The following is an 18621-nucleotide window of genomic DNA, read 5'->3' on the forward strand; positions in this document are numbered from 1 at the left end:
CTAATAGCAATCCTGCAAAGGATTTCCCCCTCCAACAGCCCTGAATCGGTATGCAAATTTCTTTAAGAGCTAAGCTCAGATAAGCATTGACATATAACAGGAAAGCTGTTCTGTCAAACTATTAGCAGCTTTCATGTCGGAGAGGTGATTTACTCACTAGTGGAGCTGGTACGTCTCAGTGGGTTGGAGCACCTGGCCGTGGGACAGAAATTCAAATTCCCACCTGCCCACTGGGAGAAAGGGAATCAAAATCACACAGAGGGAGTATGTGGCTGATGGGGTAACATGTCATGTCGCCTGTACAGCTTTGAGCATGCCAAATGGTGGTCCCCAATATAGATATTTGTGCAACACGGAACGTGTGTTTATGAGTATGTGAATATTTGTGATGTGCTTGCTAAGAGCAGGATACTGTATTTGCATGGATTGTGTTCAGCCATTGAGATGGTTTCTGTGGCCAGCCAGGCTGCTATAAAAGCCAGTGTCAGCCAGAAGTCTGTTCATTTAAAAAATAGACTGTTAGAGCTGATGGAGTCTCTCGTGAGATGTACCTCAGACACTCTGACTGAAATATAAATATAGAAAAAGTGATAATATGCCTGCTTCTCTGGGAGGAAAGCAATGAGAAACCTAGACAGCATCTTTAAAAGCAGAGACATCACCTTGCCGACAAAGGTCCGCATAGTCAAAGCTATGGTTTTTCCAGTAGTGATGTATGGAAGTGAGAGCTGGACCATAAAGAAAGCTGACCACCGAAGAATTGATGCTTTTGGATTGTGGTGCTGGAGGAGGCTCTTGAGAGTCCCCTGGACTGCAAGGAGAACAAACCTATCTGTTCTGAAGGAAATCAACCCTGAGTGCTCCCTGGAAGGACAGATCCTAAAGCTGAGGCTCCAAGACTTTGGCCATCTCATGAGAAGAGAGGACTCCCTGGAAAAGACCCTGATGCTGGGAAAGTGTGAAGGCAAGAGGAGATGAGGATGTCAGAGGGTGAGATGGATGGACAGTGTCATCGAAGCGACCAACATGAATTTGACCAAACTCCAGGAGGCAGTGGAAGACAGGAGGGCCTGGCGTGCTCTGGTCCATGAGGTCACAAAGAGTTGGACACGACTGAACGACTAAACAATAACAACTAGGGATAAATAAGTATTATGAATATAATATAGCAAAGCGATAACTATTTACCAGTGAATGTCAGACAAAACAACCAAATAATGAAACACTGTACTTATGCAATAGAGTTTATAGATATATTTAATATTAGTAAAAGTTACTTATTACTGTATTTTAAACCAAGTCACTAGTGTTTATTTGAATTATAGTTGCTGGCACAAATACACGACACAGAACAACATTTTACTTTATACTCTACAAATAGTGGTGTTTCTTTCTCTAAATGTTTCCAGCTGCAAGATGCTAATTCTGCTACTTTATGAGTTATAATGAATGTATTATAATAAAAAGCCGACACCAGGATGCTGGAGTGGAGTCCCACACAACTCCAGAACCTTTTTCTGTGCCTTCTATTAAAGAGAGAGCGGCAGAGGGAGATAGAAATCTTACTTTCTGGAGGACAATTCTCAGAATTCCTCACTCAGCAAACCATCATCCTCCAGCCAGGGCCATTTTAGCGATTTGATTGTGGGCGTTGCAGGCTAAATCCCCACTCCCACCCCCAAACCGTGGACTTCAATATGATGATCATGCCAGCCCTGTCTCTCCTTTCCACTGCATTCGCCTTGAGATTCACCAGGCGTTCTCAACGAGGGTCTATAGATTCCTTAAATCGCCCTGCCATCATGCCAGAGATGTAAACCAAAGATCAGAAAAGATTAACCATCTCTTAAAATGGACAGAACACCCAGAAAGTCTAATCTTCAACCCCCATGGAGAACTAGGTTACTTCTACTGGGACTTTTATTTGCAACCTTCCATGCTGCTTGTAGTTTGTTTGACTGGGAGGGGCTCTTGTGGGCTGGGGTGATTGTTTATTTATCCAGTATGAACTAATATCTCCTCCCAACCTTTGAATTCAAACAGGACCCCGCCTCTTTGGTGAGTGTTCATTTCCCTCTCTTTCTTCAGTTGGTGGCAGCCGTTTGTTTGTTGTGGATCCGTGTGTTGCCAAGTATGAGTGCCATAAAAGTAAGCAGCATGCACCAGTCTGTACTAATTTATAGCAATTGTAAGTAAATAATTTTTAAAATTCTTCCTTCTACAAAGGTCTTAAGAGTGAGTTATTGAGACTTTAAGTGCCAGTTAATGAGAAACAGGTAAACTGTTTGGAGAATTTGTAGCTATTCTCTGTTGTGGATCTTCGTACTTCGACTGCATAGCGAAAAGCGATTTTATCAGAAATTCCAAACTCTGCAACAGCTTTGACATCACTTAAACGGCTTCGGAGTGGAGTTGGCAGAACCAAAGCCAATGTAAGAAAATGGTGGGGAGGGAGATTTGCACTGACATGGTCTTTAAACAAGTGCAGAGAAGAGCAGGCAATGTTAGACCTATGGCAGTGTGCTCTGTACCCCTCAAAACCACGGACGACGTGACGCTAGACACTCCAAAGGCTGATGAAGTCACCTGCTCCTGGGCAAAAATGATCTGATATAGTTAGTTAAGATATTTTTATTCTACCTTCCTCTTTAAAAAGGACCCAAGGTGGCCCAAATATCAAACACAACGTTTAAAGCTAAAAACAGCGAGCAAATAAATACTAAAAAGGATCAGACAAAGACCACCCTAAAATACAGTAAAGAAAAGCAACACCAAAACCAGATTCAGTCACGACACAACTGTCCATTAAAAAAAACCCAACTTGGCAGCCATTCATGCTGGGATAGCTTGCACGAGAAAGGTCTCCTTTGCCTGGTTGGGGAAGGAGAGCCAAGATGGGCCCAGGCTGGCTTCCAGTGGGAGGGAGTTCCACCGTCTCTGGGAGCAGCCACAGAGAAGTCCCCTCTCCCGTGTGACCACCAAGTATATACAGTATAACAAGCAAGTGTCTTGATAGCCTTTCTCCATCGCCACCACCCTTTTTGTCTAGGTACAGCTCTCGCACCCATCTCTTTCCATGGAAGGAAGTCATTTCTTCCCCAACAACTGAGCGAAACCCACCGTTGACTTTTGAGACCCCTGCCAAACAAGACGGGCACCATCTTCAGAGCAAACTCAAGAGTGCTTTTAGACCATGAGATGCCCCTTTTTGCAAACACAGTACAGTACATGATTCTGGACCCGTGGCGACCCTGGACACTGGACTCGAGGGGAGAGTGAAGACTCCCCACCGCAGAGCCCAGCTCATTCTGAGCCCAGCGCGCCCGGGGTGGATAAAAACTCCTGCCAAAACGTCGGCGCTTCTGGCCTACGGGAGCCCCTTTAATTACGGCGATTATTATAAATTCAGTTTAAGGATGGGGGGAAGTGGAATGCAGGGTGTGAGCTTAATTCCCAGCCCTGCTTTTTAATATACAGTGTAAGGCTGAACGGTTTAGAGGCATTTCCAACTCTCTCTTAATGGTGTGTGGGGGGGGGAGAGAATCTCTACCTCCTTGCAATGAGAGCATCGCGCCCCCCCCCCCTTTGTCATCAACTGGGGTTAATCTAATTCCTTCTGATGATTCGGCTTGGCAATGCTAGCCCAGCACTGCACGGAAAGGAAGGCAGGAGGGCGGGGGGGGGGAGTGGGAAGGGAAAGGCTTTAGATAGCAAGGCCTGGAATAGAAGGCTTAAGTATTTAAAGGTTGCCAAGTGGTTATTAAACAACTTTATTATCAAGCCAGACTTTGATTGACAATAAATAATCCAACCAGAGGATTCATTTTAAGGCTCAGAAGCTGCGGGAGGGGGGGATGTTTATAAATGTCTCTTGGGGAAACTGGCCTTTCATTTGCAAACAGGAGCAAAACCCGTAATAAGTATCCTCACCTGCACGATGCATGCATGTGTGTACACATGCACAGTAATGCAGGACACACACACACACACACACACACACACACACACACACACACACACACACACACAAAGGCCCAGTCTGTTGACGTTATGTGCCATCAAGGGGCTAACAGATGGCTTTTACAGGGTTTTTGAGGTTTGTGCGATGCTCAAGTAGTGGCTTCCCATTGACCCTCACCAGTGGTTTCTGTAGCTGAGCCAGGATTTGAACCCAGGTCTTCAGAGCCTTAGTCTGAAATTCCACCCACCATACTATATGGCCTCCCCTAATGGGGTTTTCAAGACACGTGAGAGGTTCAAGGAGCGGTTTTACCACTGACACCCCCCCTCGGGTGGGTTTAAGTGGTCAGGAGGGGATTGGAACCCACGTCCTCTGACTAGGGTCCGACCCTCCGTCCACGGCACCAGACTGACTTTCAAGGCTGCCTCTGAAAATGCCCTTCATAAAATGTTTAGAGAACGTGGTCCAAAGCCACAGAGAGAGGTGACTTCCTATATTTGCCCCAGATAAGTTGGCCCGTTGGTCTGTTACTGAGGCTGGGAAGTGCATTGATTTCTTTTTGTTTCTTCGTTGCTTGCCTGTTTGGGGTCCCCCTCCCCATCCCACCTTTTTCTCTTGCCTTACGACGTACATTTTTAAAAAATGCAATGCAGGACAGGATTAAAAAGAGGATTAAATAGATTGTCCAGAAACCTCTTGTGGGGGATTCAAGTTAAAACTCTGTAACTCATTGCCACAAACGACCATTACCATAAATTGCCACAAAAAGGTTTGGAAGGCAGACCCATCGCCTGGGAAAAGCTGCCAGAAAGTCTCTCTCTCATTTCCTCACTAGTGTGACTACAGTAGGACTGTGGTATCTGCAATAGGATCAGTTCTACAGCCTCCCCACCTGCAAATGCCAGAAATTGCTGATAAGCAAATATATAGCAGTCTCTGGTTCCCTCTAGTGCCCGGTTTGGGAAATACACCTTGGAAACATATCTTTCCAGGGTTTTTTTTACTATTTTCAGGTGGTGGATAAGTGAAACCGCGGGTACTGATCCCGTGGATATGGAGATCTTACTGTATCTGCATTATATCATTAGTCATCAACAATTTGCTGTTTCGTTTTGCCCATTCAAATATTGTTAATGGATGTAAAGGGGGAAATTCCACACGTTCATCTCATGTTTATATTTAAGGTTCCCATATTGCCGGGATAAAGCCGAGAAATCGACTGACAAATTCAAGTATACAATGTAGATAAAAGCACACCATATAAAAGTACCTACAAAACATATATGTTAACTTTATAATCTCTAAAATAATTGATTTATTGCGTCACCCAAGCAGTTAATGGTAGAAGCAACCCCACGGGGACAACATATAGTACCAAATGTGTCCCATCCATGTGGCCTCCTTTAAGGGTCTAATGATGCCGCAACTGTTATGTCTGCTCAGCCCAGCTAAAGAGCTGAGGTTGATTTGCAAAGCTGACATGATAATAACATTAAGCTAAACGGGGATTACAGCCACTTCTCACAAGAAAGTAATTATCTCATATTGGATGTCGCTGTTCATGTTTAATATCCATGCTTTGATGTTTCAGCTCACAATTAGGTTGCATCTTCTTCCCATATACCCATATTCCCCTTCCATGACTGCCCACGTGGCTTCTCCTAGCTCCCCACCTTGCTGGCTGCATAAATCTTCAAGTACCCTTCCTTGCCTTAACTGTAAGGCAGTCCAGCAATTATTAATTATTCACCCATTTAATAATCACAGACATCAGAGCTGTAGTCCTTTGAAACCTAAGTGCTAGACGTTTCTTTGGTGGGGAGGATGGCGGGCTGGGCCCTTTGCTGACCTCAAGCATCTCTTGAGGTCAAACAGCCCAACTTCGAAACTGCTTCCCTAAGAGCGTGGTTCCACTTCATCAGACGATAGTCGAAAATTAGAAACAACTAGCAGCATTACAACCAGCCTATATTAATGGATCTCCCATGGTGCAGAGAGGTATGACTTGAGAAAAATTGCTTGAATAAACCACAGAAGCCTCTGTGCTGCAAGGTCAGAAGACCAGCCGTCGTAAGATCAAATCCATGCGATGGAGGGAGCTCCCATCGCTCATCCCAGCTCCTGCCAACCTAGCCATTCGAAAGGATGTAAAAATGCGAGTAGATAAATAGGTACCACCTTGGTGGGAAGGTCACGGTGTTCTGTGTCTAGTCGCACTGGCCACGTGACCACGGAATATTGTCTACAGACAAACGCTGGCTCTACGGCTTGGAGACGGGGATGAGCACCGCCCCCTAGAGTGGAACACGACTGGACTCAATGTCAAGGGGAACCTTACCTCCTGGATGATAAGGTCAATAAGCAACCATTGAACCTGTGGCTTAAATTAGACCATCTTCAGGCTGCAACTGAGGGATTCATATGTGCAACTCCACAGCAAGTTATTTTGCATCAAACACTATCAGAAAATAATTATGAAGCAAGACTTAAATGATACATGTTGGGCCTGCCACAAATCCAAAGAAATCATTTGTCACATCCTAGCTGGATGCTCTAAGTGCAGTCAAGTCACAAAAACCATTTTCCAGCCTTCGCTTACAGATTACTCACATCTTTTCCTCCAGGTGATAACCTCCGGCCACTCCCAGTTTTTGAAAATGAAACCACAGTCCTGGGAGAAGCAAGTTGTCATGGATAAAACAGCTGGTTTAAATCAGCTGGATTTTATACATCTGGATAAGCAATACAGAAAAACGTACAGAAGCTGTTCCATCAACAATCAACCTCAAAGGTACAGAAAGTATGAAAATGACAAAGTAAGGCAAGGAATTAAGATAGAAGATAGAAGCCAGATCAGGTCATCCTCCTTCCCATAGTAATTTCAGCAACTGGAGTTGCTCCAGAACTGTTGTTGATCCATATAAAATTTATTTATTTATTTATTTATTTATTTATTTATTTATTTATTTATTTATTTATTTATTTATTTTATATCCCGCCTATCTAGTCAATAGACCACTCTAGGCGGCTCACAACAGGGATACAACAATAACTAAAAACGAATTTACAAAGAAGAAAACTTTCAACCATGAAATTATAAACTAAGAAAAAAAAAAAAAGGAAAATCAGGATTAGCTAAGGGGGGGTGGGGGGGAAGGCCTGCCGAAACATCATTGTCTTTAATTGCTTTTTAAAAATACCCAGCGAGGGGGCCGCGCGCATGTCGGGGGGAAGGTTGTTCCAGAGGCGAGGAGCCACCGCCGAGAAGGCCTGATTTCTTGTCTTCTCCTTCCGGGCCTCCCTCGGCGTTAGGCTCCTCAACCTCACCTCCTGGCTCGCGCGAGTGACACGGGTAGAACTAGGTGGTAGAAGGCATTCCGCCAAATATCGAGGCCCTAAACCGTTTAGGGCTTTGTACATGAGCATCAACACCTTGAAGTCGATGCGGAATCGGATGGGCAGCCAGTGCAATGCGGCCAGAGTGGGCGAGATATGTTGGAATTTTCTCACCCCACTAAGGAGTCTGGCCGCCGCGTTCTGCACCACCAGAAGTTTCCGCAGCAGCCTCAAAGGTAGCCCCACGTAGAGCGCATTACAGTAGTCTAATCTTGAGATTACGAGCGCGTGCACCAAAGTGGTGAGCGCCCCAACATCAAGATAGGGCCGCAGCTGGGCCACCCGCCTGAGATGGTAAAAGGCGGTTCGGACCACCGACGTCACCTGGAATTCCATAGTGAGCGTCGGGTCAAGGTGGATTCCCAAGCTGCGGACCCCATCCTTAGCGGGAAGGGTCACCCCCCCAAAAGAGAGGGAGTTTCCCAAGTTCCCGACTGTGGGGGCACCCACCCTTAGTACCTCCGTCTTGTCCGGGTTCAGCCTCAGCCCGTTCTCCTGCATCCATTGCAGTACGGTCCCCAGGCAGCGCTGAAGGGACAGAACGGCTTCTCCTGCGGTAGGTGGAAAGGAGATGTAGAACTGAGTATCATCGGCATACTGATGACACCGGGCTCCACACCCCCTGATGACCCCACCCAGCGGCCTCATATAGATGTTAAACAGCATTGGGGAGATGATCGACCCCTGTGGGACCCCACAATTGAGATTCCACAGGGCCGAGACGCTCTCCCCAAGCTGCACTCTCTGGGGGCGGTCCTCCAAGAAGGAACGGAGCCAAGCCAATGCGAGGCCACCAATTCCCAGCTCGGAGAGCCTCCCCAGGAGGATACCGTGGTCAATGGTATCAAAGGCCGCTGAGATGTCGAGGAGGACCAGCAGGGACACTTTGCCCCTGTCAGCCTCCCTCAGTAGGTCATCACACAGGGCGACCAATGCCGTTTCTGTGCCATGGCGCGGCCTGAAGCCCGACTGAAATGGATCCAGGGCATCTGTTTCATCCAGGTGCGCTTGAAGCTGATCGGCCACCACCCTCTCCACCACCTTACTTAGGAAAGAAACATTGGCGACGGGCCTGTAATTGCCAATCTCGTCCGCCGCCAAACTTGGTTTCTTCCTGATGGGCCTAATGAGTGTCTCCTTGAGGGCAGATGGAAATCTGCCCTCAAGGAAAGACCCATTAATTATTACGGTGGCCCATTCCGTTGTTGTAGGCCTGGCTGCTTTGATTAGCCAGGCCGGACAGGGGTCCAGGGAGGAGGTGGTGGCGCGACAGCGATCAAGCGCCCTGGCGACAGTGTCAGGCGTGACAGGCTGAAAGGAGTCAAAAATTGCCGGGCAAGACGGAGCGCTGGACATCTCAGCTCAACTAACTGTATTCAAAAAAGGAGACAGGTCCCGGCGGATGGCCTCCACTTTAGATTTAAAAAATGCTGCAAATTGGTCCGGTGTAAAACTAGGGGGAGGCCCATCACCCGGGCCAATTCCGGATAGGTCGCGCACTATACGGAATAATTCCGCCTGCTGGTTGGAAGCTTCGCTTATCCGGTTAGCGAAGTATGCTCGACTGGCAGCCTTTACCTTAGCCAGGTAAAGGTTAGTGGCGACCTTAACAGCTATCCAATTATAATCCGTCGGGTCCTTTCTCCATTTGCGCTCTAGCCGTCTCCTGACCCGCTTCAGCGCCCGGAGGTCCTGGTTAAACCAGGGTGCTGGGCGGGCTCTGCGTCGGAGAGGGCGTTTAGGTGCGATCATGTCTACAGCCCTGACCGCAGCGGTGAACCAGCTGTCAGCCAGAACCTCGACAGGAGCGCCCGCCAGGTCAGCCATAGCACCTCTCATGGCATCCTGGAATCCAATCGGATCCAGTAGCCTTCGAGGGCGGACCATAACAATAGGTCCCTGCTCCCTGCGAGGGGGGAGGGCCATGTTGAGGTTACATTTTATTAGGTGATGATCCGACCATGGCAGGGCGACCGACTCAAGGTCAGTCACCATCGGACCACTCCCGCTCCCACTGGAGGAAAAAACCAGGTCGAGTGTGTGGCCGCCCACGTGGGTGGGGCCGGTGACATGTTGGGACATGTTCAAGAAGGCCATGGTCTCCAAGAACTCAAGAGCTGGTCCGGAAATCTCTGCCCCCGCATGGACGTTGAAGTCCCCCAAAACCAGCAGCTTCGGGGAACCCAACAGTGCCGCGGAGACAAAGTCCACCAGCTCCGGTAGGGAAATGGCTGGGTCGCGGGGAGCACGGTAACCCAGCAAGATCCCAATACCATCCCTGGCCCCAATTGACACGTGGAGGGCCTCCAGACCCGGCTTTACCACCGAGGAGCGCCTCGTAACCTCCAAGATGGATTTATAGACAATGGCGACTCCCCCCCCCGACCTTCCAGTCTACCCTGATGTTGGACGGCATAACCGGGCGGACAGATGAGTGCTAGGGGAGGACCCCCCTCTCCGCCTATCCATGTTTCGGTTATGCAGGCCAGGTCTGCGTCCTCTTCCAGGATAAGGTCATAAATCACCTGGGCCTTATTGGCGACAGACCTGGCATTCAACAACACCAGGCGTAGAGTGGAAGGATGACTGATTTGGCTGCCTCGATATTGAGGGGTGGCCCCAGGCTCAGAACAGTGGACAGCCTTCAGACATCTGTCCATTGTTCTTCTTACACGAGTAGGGACTGGGGCCACGCCATATCTACCTCTACCCGTGACCACAGAAATATTTTGGGGGCCCTCGCTGGGAGGGCAGGCCTTCCATTCCATCAGAGGGAGGAGGGAGGGAGGGAGGGAGGTAAGGGGAAAAAAGGGAGAAAAAGAAAAGGAAAGGGAAAGATAATAGACAAAATTAACTTAGTACAAAAGAATTGCCAATAGATGTTAATTTGCTTCCTGATAAATTTACACATCAGTGATTTTGCAAACATGTCATTTTACCTGGAAATTATTAGGACTAGACTCTAATGTTGAGGCTGGACCCTTGGTTCAGCCCTGTTGCACTAGCAATGCAGAGAAGGAAGAAGTGCAATATATCCAGCACCATCATCACTGATGATGATGATGATGATGATGATTCCTTTACCATTCTGTAATTCGCTAAACTGTGTGTTCACCCCACTACCAGGACCCATAACTTTTGCACGTCAAAGACAAAAGTCTAACAATTTTGTATCAGCAACAAATGCTTAGCCCTAGCTAATTAGTCTATATTCAGGACGATTGTGTAATCAACACTTTGAAAGCTCACTACCAACATTCTTAACACACTTGAACTCCCCCGTATCCCGTTTCACACACATTCTTCTGCTGTTCCTGCGTGGACAATACTCAGAATATTGCCTTTAAAGTTCTGGTGTTTAGCAGCTTTAATTTAGGTGGATATTTTGCCCATACTAGTTAGCTCCCACCTTCAGTCAAACCACTGTTGTTTTCTGGTGGTGTATGCCTGAAATTTGATGCTGTTCGTTATAGGCCAATAAATTCCTTAAATATGTTTGGGATTGATTCAGTATCTATGTACGTTTTGCTCGGAGCTTGGAAGTAACTAGTTAAAAGTAACTTTATGTTATGTGTGCATTTATAGTATGTATTTAATGTATATCATGCCTTTCTTCCTTGTATGACCAGCTCGTAACATGAATGTAAAAAAGACAGATTAAAAAAGATTATACTATTAAAACACCATTAAATAAATTATAATTTTCGAAGAGCAAACTAACAAAAAGTTAAATCAATACAATCCAACTGTATTGTTTTGCATTCTGTATTTTTGGAAATATTTACAAGATGTATATCACAATTGGCCACTGGATGGAACCAAAGAGTATTTTTCTGTTTTTCTGCCCTTTTGGTAAGAACCTAGCATTTCAGCCTCTTAATAATGTGTGAAGAAACAAATCCCTTTTTGCAACTCAGGTAGCGGTGATAGCCTGGCTGCCTGAAGAGTGATGTGACAAGTTTCTTTTAAAAAAGAATTTGTACGTTCTGGTTCTGCCATTAGGCCATACAGTGTGTGTTTAGTCGTTTAGTCGTGTCCGACTCTTCGTGACCCCATGGACCAGAGCACGCCAGGCCCTCCTGTCTTCTACTGCCTCCCGGAGTTGTGTCAGGTTCATGTTGGTTGCTTCGCAGACACTGTCCAGCCATCTCATCCTCGGTCGTCCCCTTCTCCTCTTGCCATCACACCTTCCTAACATCAAGGTTTTTTCCAAGGACTCTTTTCTTCTCATGAGATGGCCAAAGTACTGGAGCCTCAGCTTCAGAATCTGTCCTTCAAGTGAGCATTCAGGGTTGATTTCCTTTAGAACTGATAGGTTTGTTCTCCTTGCAGTCCAGGGGATTCTCAAGAGCCTCCTCCAGCACCACAATTCAAAGGCATCAATTCTTCGGCGGTCTGCTTTCTTTATGGTCCAGCTCTCACTTCCATACATCACAACAGGAAAAACCATAGCTTTGACTATTCGGACTTTTGTTGGCAAGGTGATGTCTCTGCTTTTCAAGATGCTGTCAAGATTTGTCATCGCTTTCCTCCCAAGAAGAAGGCGCCTTTTAATTTCAGGGCTGCTGTCTCCATCTGCAGTGATCATGGAGCCCAGGAAGATAAAATTTGACACTGCCTCCATATCTTCCCCTTCTATTTCCCAGGAGGTGATGGGACCAGTGGCCATGATCTTAGTTTTTTTGATGTTGAGTTTCAGACCGTTTTTTGCACTCTCCTCTTTCACTCTCATTACAAGGTTCTTTAATTCCTCCTCACTTTCTGCCATCAGAGTGGTATCATCTGCGTATCGGAGGTTGTTGATATTTCTTCCTGCAATCTTAATTCCGGCTTGGGTTTCTTCCAGTCCAGCCTTCCGCATGATGTATTCTCCATATAAGTTAAACAAGCTGGGGGACAATATACAGCCTTGCCGTACTCCTTTCCCAATTTTGAACCACTCAGTTGTTCCATGACCAGTTCTAACTGTTGCTTCCTGTCCCACATATAGGTTTCTCAGGAGACAGATAAAGTGGTCAGGCACTCCCATTTCTTTAAGAACTTGCCATAGTTTGCTGTGGTCCACACAGTCAAAGGCTTTCGCATAGTCAATGAAGCAGAAGTAGATATTTTTCTGGAACTCTCTGGCTTTCTCCATAATCCAGCGCAAGTTAGCAATTTGGTCTCGAGTTCCTCTGCCTCTTCGGAATCCAGCTTGTACTTCTGGGAGTTCTCGGTCCACATACTGCTGAAGCCTACCTTGGAGGATTTTGAGCATAACCTTGCTAGCGTGCGAAATGAGTGCAATTGTACGGTAGTTGGAGCATTCTTTGGCACTGCCTTTCTTTGGGATTGGGATGTAGACTGATCTTTTCCAATCCTCTGGCCACTGTTGAGTTTTCCAAACTTGCTGGCATATTGAATGTAGCACCTTAACAGCATCATCTTTCAAGATTTTAAATAGTTCAACTGGAATGCCATCACCCCCACTGGCCTTGTTGTTAGCCAGGCTTTCTAAGGCCCACTTGACTTCGCTCTCCAGGATGTCTGGCTCAAGGTCAGCAACTACATTGTCTGGGTTGTCCGGGATATCCAAATCTTTCTGATATAATTCCTCTGTGTATTCTTGCCACCTCTTCTTGACGTCTTCTGCTTCTGTTAGGTCCCTCCCATTTTTGTCTTTTATCATGTTCATCTTTGCGCAAAATGTTCCTCTAATATGTCCAATTTTCCTGAACAGATCTCTGGTCTTTCCTTTTCTGTTATCTTCCTCTATTTCTTTGCATTGTTCATTTAAGAAGGCCCTCTTGTCTCTCCTTGCTATTCTTTGGAAGTCTGCATTCAAGTTTCTGTAACTTTCCCTATCTCCCTTGCATTTTGCTTCCCTTCTCCTCTCTGCTATTTCTAAGGCCTCGTTGGACAGCCACTTTGCTTTCTTGCATTTCCTTTTCTTTGGGATGGTTTTCGTTGCTGCCTCCTGGACAATGTTACGAGCCTCTATCCAAAGTTCTTCAGGCACTCTGTCCACCAAATCTAGTTCCTTAAATCTGTTCTTTACTTCCACTGTGTATTCATAAGGGATTTGGTTTAGATTATACCTGAGTGGCCCAGTGGTTTTTCCTAATCTCTTCAGTCTAAGCTTGAATTTTGCTATGAGAAGCTGATGATCAGAACCGCAGTCAGCTCCAGGTCTTGTTTTTGCTGACTGTATAGAGCTTCTCCATCTTTGGCTGCAGAGAATATAATCAATCTGATTTCGATATTGCCCATCTGGTGATTTCCATGTATAGAGTCGCCTCTTGTGTTGTTGGAAAAGAGTGTTTGTGATGACCAGCTTATTCTCTTGACAAAACTCTATTAGCCTTTGTCCTGCTTCGTTCTGAACTCCAAGGCCAAACTTCCCTGTTGTTCCTTTTATCTCTTGGCTCCCTACTTTAGCATTCCAGTCCCCTAGAATGAGAAGAACATCTTTCTTTGGTGTCAGTTCTAGAAGGTGTTGTAAATCTTCATAGAATTGTTCAATTTCAGTCTCCTCAGCAATGCTGGTTGGTGCATAAACTTGGATTATTGTGATGTTGAATGGTCTGCCTTGGATTCGTATTGACATCATTCTATCATTTTTGAGATTGTATCCCATTACAGCTTTTCCCACTCTTTTGTTGACTAAGGCCATACAGTAGGAACCCCATATCTGCTGGGAATAGGTTCTAAGCACCCCCATGGATGCTGAAAACAATGGATAATAGCAAACATTACACATACACAAACACACACATTGCCATTGTGTGTGTGTGTGTGTGTGTGTATACACACACACATGCACACAATGGCAATGTGTGTATTTGTGTATGTGTTTTATATATATATATAACACACACACACATATATATGTGTGTGTGTGTATACATACACACACACACATATACATACATACATATATACATATACATACATACATACATATATACATATACATACATATATACATACATATATATATACACACACACACATATATACATACACACACACACACACACACACACACACACACACACACAATGGCAATAACAAATACTGTATCCATAATACAGTCTGTGGCTCCATACGGTGTCCAGTTCTGGTAATACATGTCAAAATAGTTTTTTTCTTTTGTTTTTATTATTTTAATATTTTTAATATTTTCAGACCTTGGATAAGTGAAACTGTGGATACTGATCCCATGGATACGGGGGTCTCACTGTATTTGGTACGGTGGAGGATGTTATCTTTTTGCCACTTGTTCAACTGGTAGTCCAATCAGCTTCTCTGTGTGAAATGGAACGCCGGCCCCCATTTTTCTTTTGCCTCAGGTAGCAAAATATATCGGGCCACCCCTGCATCTATGATGCTCAGGGATACTGCAGTTTGCCTCAAGGGAGCCAGTATAAACAGTCAGTTCCTGCTCCATGGGAAAGATTCACGGGCAGAAGAATCCAGGCTCAATTTCTCTCCCTTTTGGGTGGTGGCAACGTTCCAAATGGCCTTCCCTCCCTTGAAACGCCTGTCGGCCAGGAGCCCTGAGGTCTCCTCAAGGCTCCCTTGATACAGGAAGGAGCAGCCCCAAAATACTGAGTCTTCTATTCCTCACAATTCCCTTGCAGTCTGGAGTGTCAGGTGCAATGTGGGAAATTTAAGGAGACTGCCTAGTGCCACTCAAAAGTCCCAGGATGGAAAAACCATTCCAGTTGTTGGGTGGGGAGATTCAGATAATATGCAGCAGGAAACTCCTGCCGGAATACAGGGGTGGGCAGCAGCTGCCCCCCAACATACCAAGGATATACCTGGGCGTTGTCCAGAAAGGATTCCTTTTTCCTAACCTCTGGCATTTTCACAAGCCTTTTGCAAGAGATTTTATTCGTGAAGGTCCTTGTGCATTTAAAAAAAAAGGTTTGTAGCCGTGCTGTTTTATTGGCAGGGTTTTTACCACCACTCCAGCCTTCGAAACCATCACCTGCGTCAAACCTTCCCACCCTGGCGGTGAGTGGAGCAGCTGCTCAAGAATCACAAGCTGGTTTTCATTTCTCTTCTGGATGTTTTATGACGACCGTGTTCATTGCCCAGAATAGCGGACGGCTCACTGTGCGCTAATGGGGAAGTAATGTAAGAAATACACCGTAAAGGGTGTTCGAAAGTGTGATCTGAGTTGTCCTTGTCTAACCCTGCGGGGACATCATCCTCACCCAATTCTCCGGATTTCCCAAGCTCTCTGAATCTTGCATAACGGAACAAAAGACGCCTCAGGCTGCAGGGAGGTGGGAGGGGGCACAGCCGTTCTTCTTCCAGGCTGGGCTGCTGGATGTTTGTGGGGTGTCCGTGTGTGAACGCAACCGCTGCTGGAGCTCCCGTTAGTTGCTGATGTGCAGAAACGTCCCTAAAAATAGAGAGCAGGGAGCAAAGGCCAAAGGGAGGGAGGGAAGGAAGGAAGGAAGCAGAGAGAACAGATGGAGAGCTTTGGTGGCCTTCTAGCCCTTTCCACTGGCCATGGGCCCCCAACCTCTGGGGCTCCTGCAGAGGCCTGAGTTTGCAAAGAGTGGGAAGCGAGTGGGTCCCAGCGATCCCAAAGGATCTGGCCCTGATCTCTCTCCTGATGGCCTCGCCTCTGAACCCGCTCTCCAGGTCGTCCTCCCGCGCTGCAAAGCCATGCGCCAGGTGATGGCGAGGGGGCGGGATGCGGCGGGGTACCAAACCTGGGGAAAGGCAGCTCGCCTCCCACGCAGCGCATCACCACCACCCCCGCCGGCCCTTTGGGGGGGGGGGGGAGCTGGAGGCGAGCCGCAGCATCCTCGCTCCTTGCGCATGCCGGGAGCTGGAGTCCGTGCCCGGCTGCCCTGCCCAGAGTGGCAGGCAGGTGGCCAACTACAAGTCCCAGGATGCTGCGCGCAGAAGAATAAAAAAAAATAAAATTAAAAGCAGCTGGTGCGGGGCGGGGAGGGTGCCTGGGGCTGGGAGGAGGGAGGCGGAGAGGGGGGGGGGTGTAGCTGCCATCTGCTCGGACGGGAGTGGAGTTTTGCCGGCCCCAGAGTGCCGGAGAAGGCGCAGAAAGCGGTGCGCGCGGGTGGAGCGCCGGAGGTAAGGAGAAAGGAGGGGAAAGCCCGGAGGGAGGGAGAGGCTTGGGGGGGGGGCTTGAGGTGGTGGGGAGGGCAGGTGGGGTCGGGACACCAGCTTTTTCCTGCGGGAGGAAGGAGGAGAAAGGCGGGACCCGCCGGGAGGCGCCTGCATCCCCGTGGCTCCGGGTGGTACCCAGGAACGCCGGCGGAGCGCTGGAAGCGCACCTGGGAAGCCGAGCATCTTTTGCAAGCCGGAGGTTGGGGTGCGGTGGCGGGGTGCGTGCGTGTGTGTGGGTGTAGGGGGGGTCTTCCTTTTTCTCCTGCCTTCTTTGCCCCAGATCTGAACAGAGGAAGAAAGGGGGGGCGTCCTTTTAGGATCTCGCCCCCCCCACACACACTTCTTCCAGCCAAGGCTTAAGTTGCCTTGGCTTTTACGCAGCTGGTTGGACTCGTGTCCAGGCTCCGGGGGTCCCGGGGACGGGGGCGGAGGGGGGGGAGGAAGAGCCCAAACACCAAAAAAGCGAAAAAGAAAGGGGGCGAAAAGCCAGGGAAAGAAAAGAAAGCAACCCCATGCGACTGAGCGCCCAGGTGAGGGGGGGGGGGCAACAGACCTAAGGGGAGCCAGGTGAGAACCTAAACCTTCTTTCGAGGTTCCACAGAAGCCAAGGGGTGGAAACGTCACTCTGTTTATTTTTATTTTTAAAAGAATTGTGTTACACCTCGCAGAATGCTGGCTGGGGATTCTAGGAGTTGGGTTTTTTTTTTAAAGAGGAAGGTTTCCAAACTCTGCAAAAGGACTTTGCTCCTTATGAGGCTGAGTGGAAAGAAAAAAGAAAGAGGTTTTTTTGGGGGGGGGGCACCCAGTGGTTGCTGATCTCTTGAGCACAGACAACGGGTGTTTTTAAGTCCATTGCAGGTAACAAAGCGCCTGAAAGTGGACCCTGTTGATGCTCAGTTTAAGCTCCCAGGGAGCCACCGCCAGAGAGGAACACAGACCCAAACTTTATTTGAGTGCTTTGCCCAAATTTCCTTGACAGCTGGCTCAAGTTACGTTGTTCACCTGCTTAAAAAAAAATTCTTCTCTCTGTCTCTGCTATGGTGATTCAGATAGCTGGTCCTCTGGGCACATTTATACCCCACTGAGTCAAAATGGGGCTCCCCCCCCCAACAGAAGTGGGCCTAAAATTGCCTACCTGGGTTGTACCTGTGGCAGAGGTGTTTGCTGTTTTGCAAACCATGGAAACTCCAGCGTTTCATAACCCTTGTTTATCTAAGCACTTTGCTGCTATCATTTTATGCCTCCCCCCCAACTCTTGTTCGGCACCCTGAACCCGGCCTTCCAAGCACGTGGGATGTTTTAAAGAATAGTTTACAGTTGCCATCACCACCCGGTGCATGTCCGCAGCTGGGGAGGGGTGGGAGCGGGATTTGAACCCTGATCTCCTGAGTGCCAGTCTGACCCCTCTGTCCATTACACCCGCACAGCCTCTCATCCGGCTGCTTTACATGGATGATAAACAGATTATCCCCCAAGGAATCCACCTGTCCCACTGGTGTCCTTGTCATTCTGTGTGCCTCTGCATCTCCCTTTCCTTTCCTGCTCTGGGTGGATCACAAGCCCTTGTCGTCAATTCCCCCCCCTCCCGTTTCTTTGCCAGGGTGACCCACATCTCTCAGAAACACCTGAGCATGATGCATCTGCTATTTTTTGCCTCATCCGCCATGACCGCTGGCAGGCTAATTCCAAGCCTCGCGCAGGGTGTATCTGTCTATGCAAATTAGCAAGACTGTAGTGTTTTTTTTTCCTTCCCCAACAGTTTAGATTTATTTATATGCCAAGGCTGCGCTTCAGTGGGATGGGAAGGGAGGGTATTTATTTTACTACGATGCCTTCCTCCTTTTGGAGAGTAGTTCATGTCCGGGAAGGATGTTTGGAAGCCCCACAAACCAGGGTTTTGCAATGATTCAGGGGGCGAAAGGCAGGCGGAAGCTGAGGCAGGGAGAGAACCTTCTCTAAAGTGTGCCTCAGGTATGTTCTAGTTAAACATAGAATCCAAATGCTAATCTCTAAATCCCACAGAAGGAGTCTAAACCCTCCCTCCCTCCCTCCCTCTCTCTCTCCTCCCCACCGCATGTAATTTACATAACAGAGATAATTCGAGAGGAGCATTTAAAAAAATGCTCTGGTTAGTGCAG

At 47.6% G+C, this 18621-nt stretch overlaps 1 protein-coding gene across 2 annotated transcripts in view; it reads left to right on the forward strand.

Annotated features, from left to right (window-relative positions):
• Nucleotides 1–16335: 16335 nt before the first annotated feature.
• The window catches only part of PLEKHB1 (pleckstrin homology domain containing B1), a 38788-nt gene continuing 36502 nt past the window's right edge, over nucleotides 16336–18621 (forward strand). Inside the window, exon 1 of one of the 2 annotated variants that reach the window (XM_072993434.2) lies at nucleotides 16336–16447. The gene's annotated coding sequence lies outside the window, so the exon portion shown is untranslated. Of the gene's footprint in view, nucleotides 16448–18106; nucleotides 18455–18621 lie in introns of those variants that run through there. The other variant, XM_072993435.2, reaches the window with a different exon arrangement.

This window comes from Pogona vitticeps, chromosome 3 (genome assembly GCF_051106095.1).
Source record: "Pogona vitticeps strain Pit_001003342236 chromosome 3, PviZW2.1, whole genome shotgun sequence".
Classification (NCBI taxonomy): Eukaryota; Metazoa; Chordata; class Lepidosauria; order Squamata; family Agamidae; genus Pogona; species Pogona vitticeps.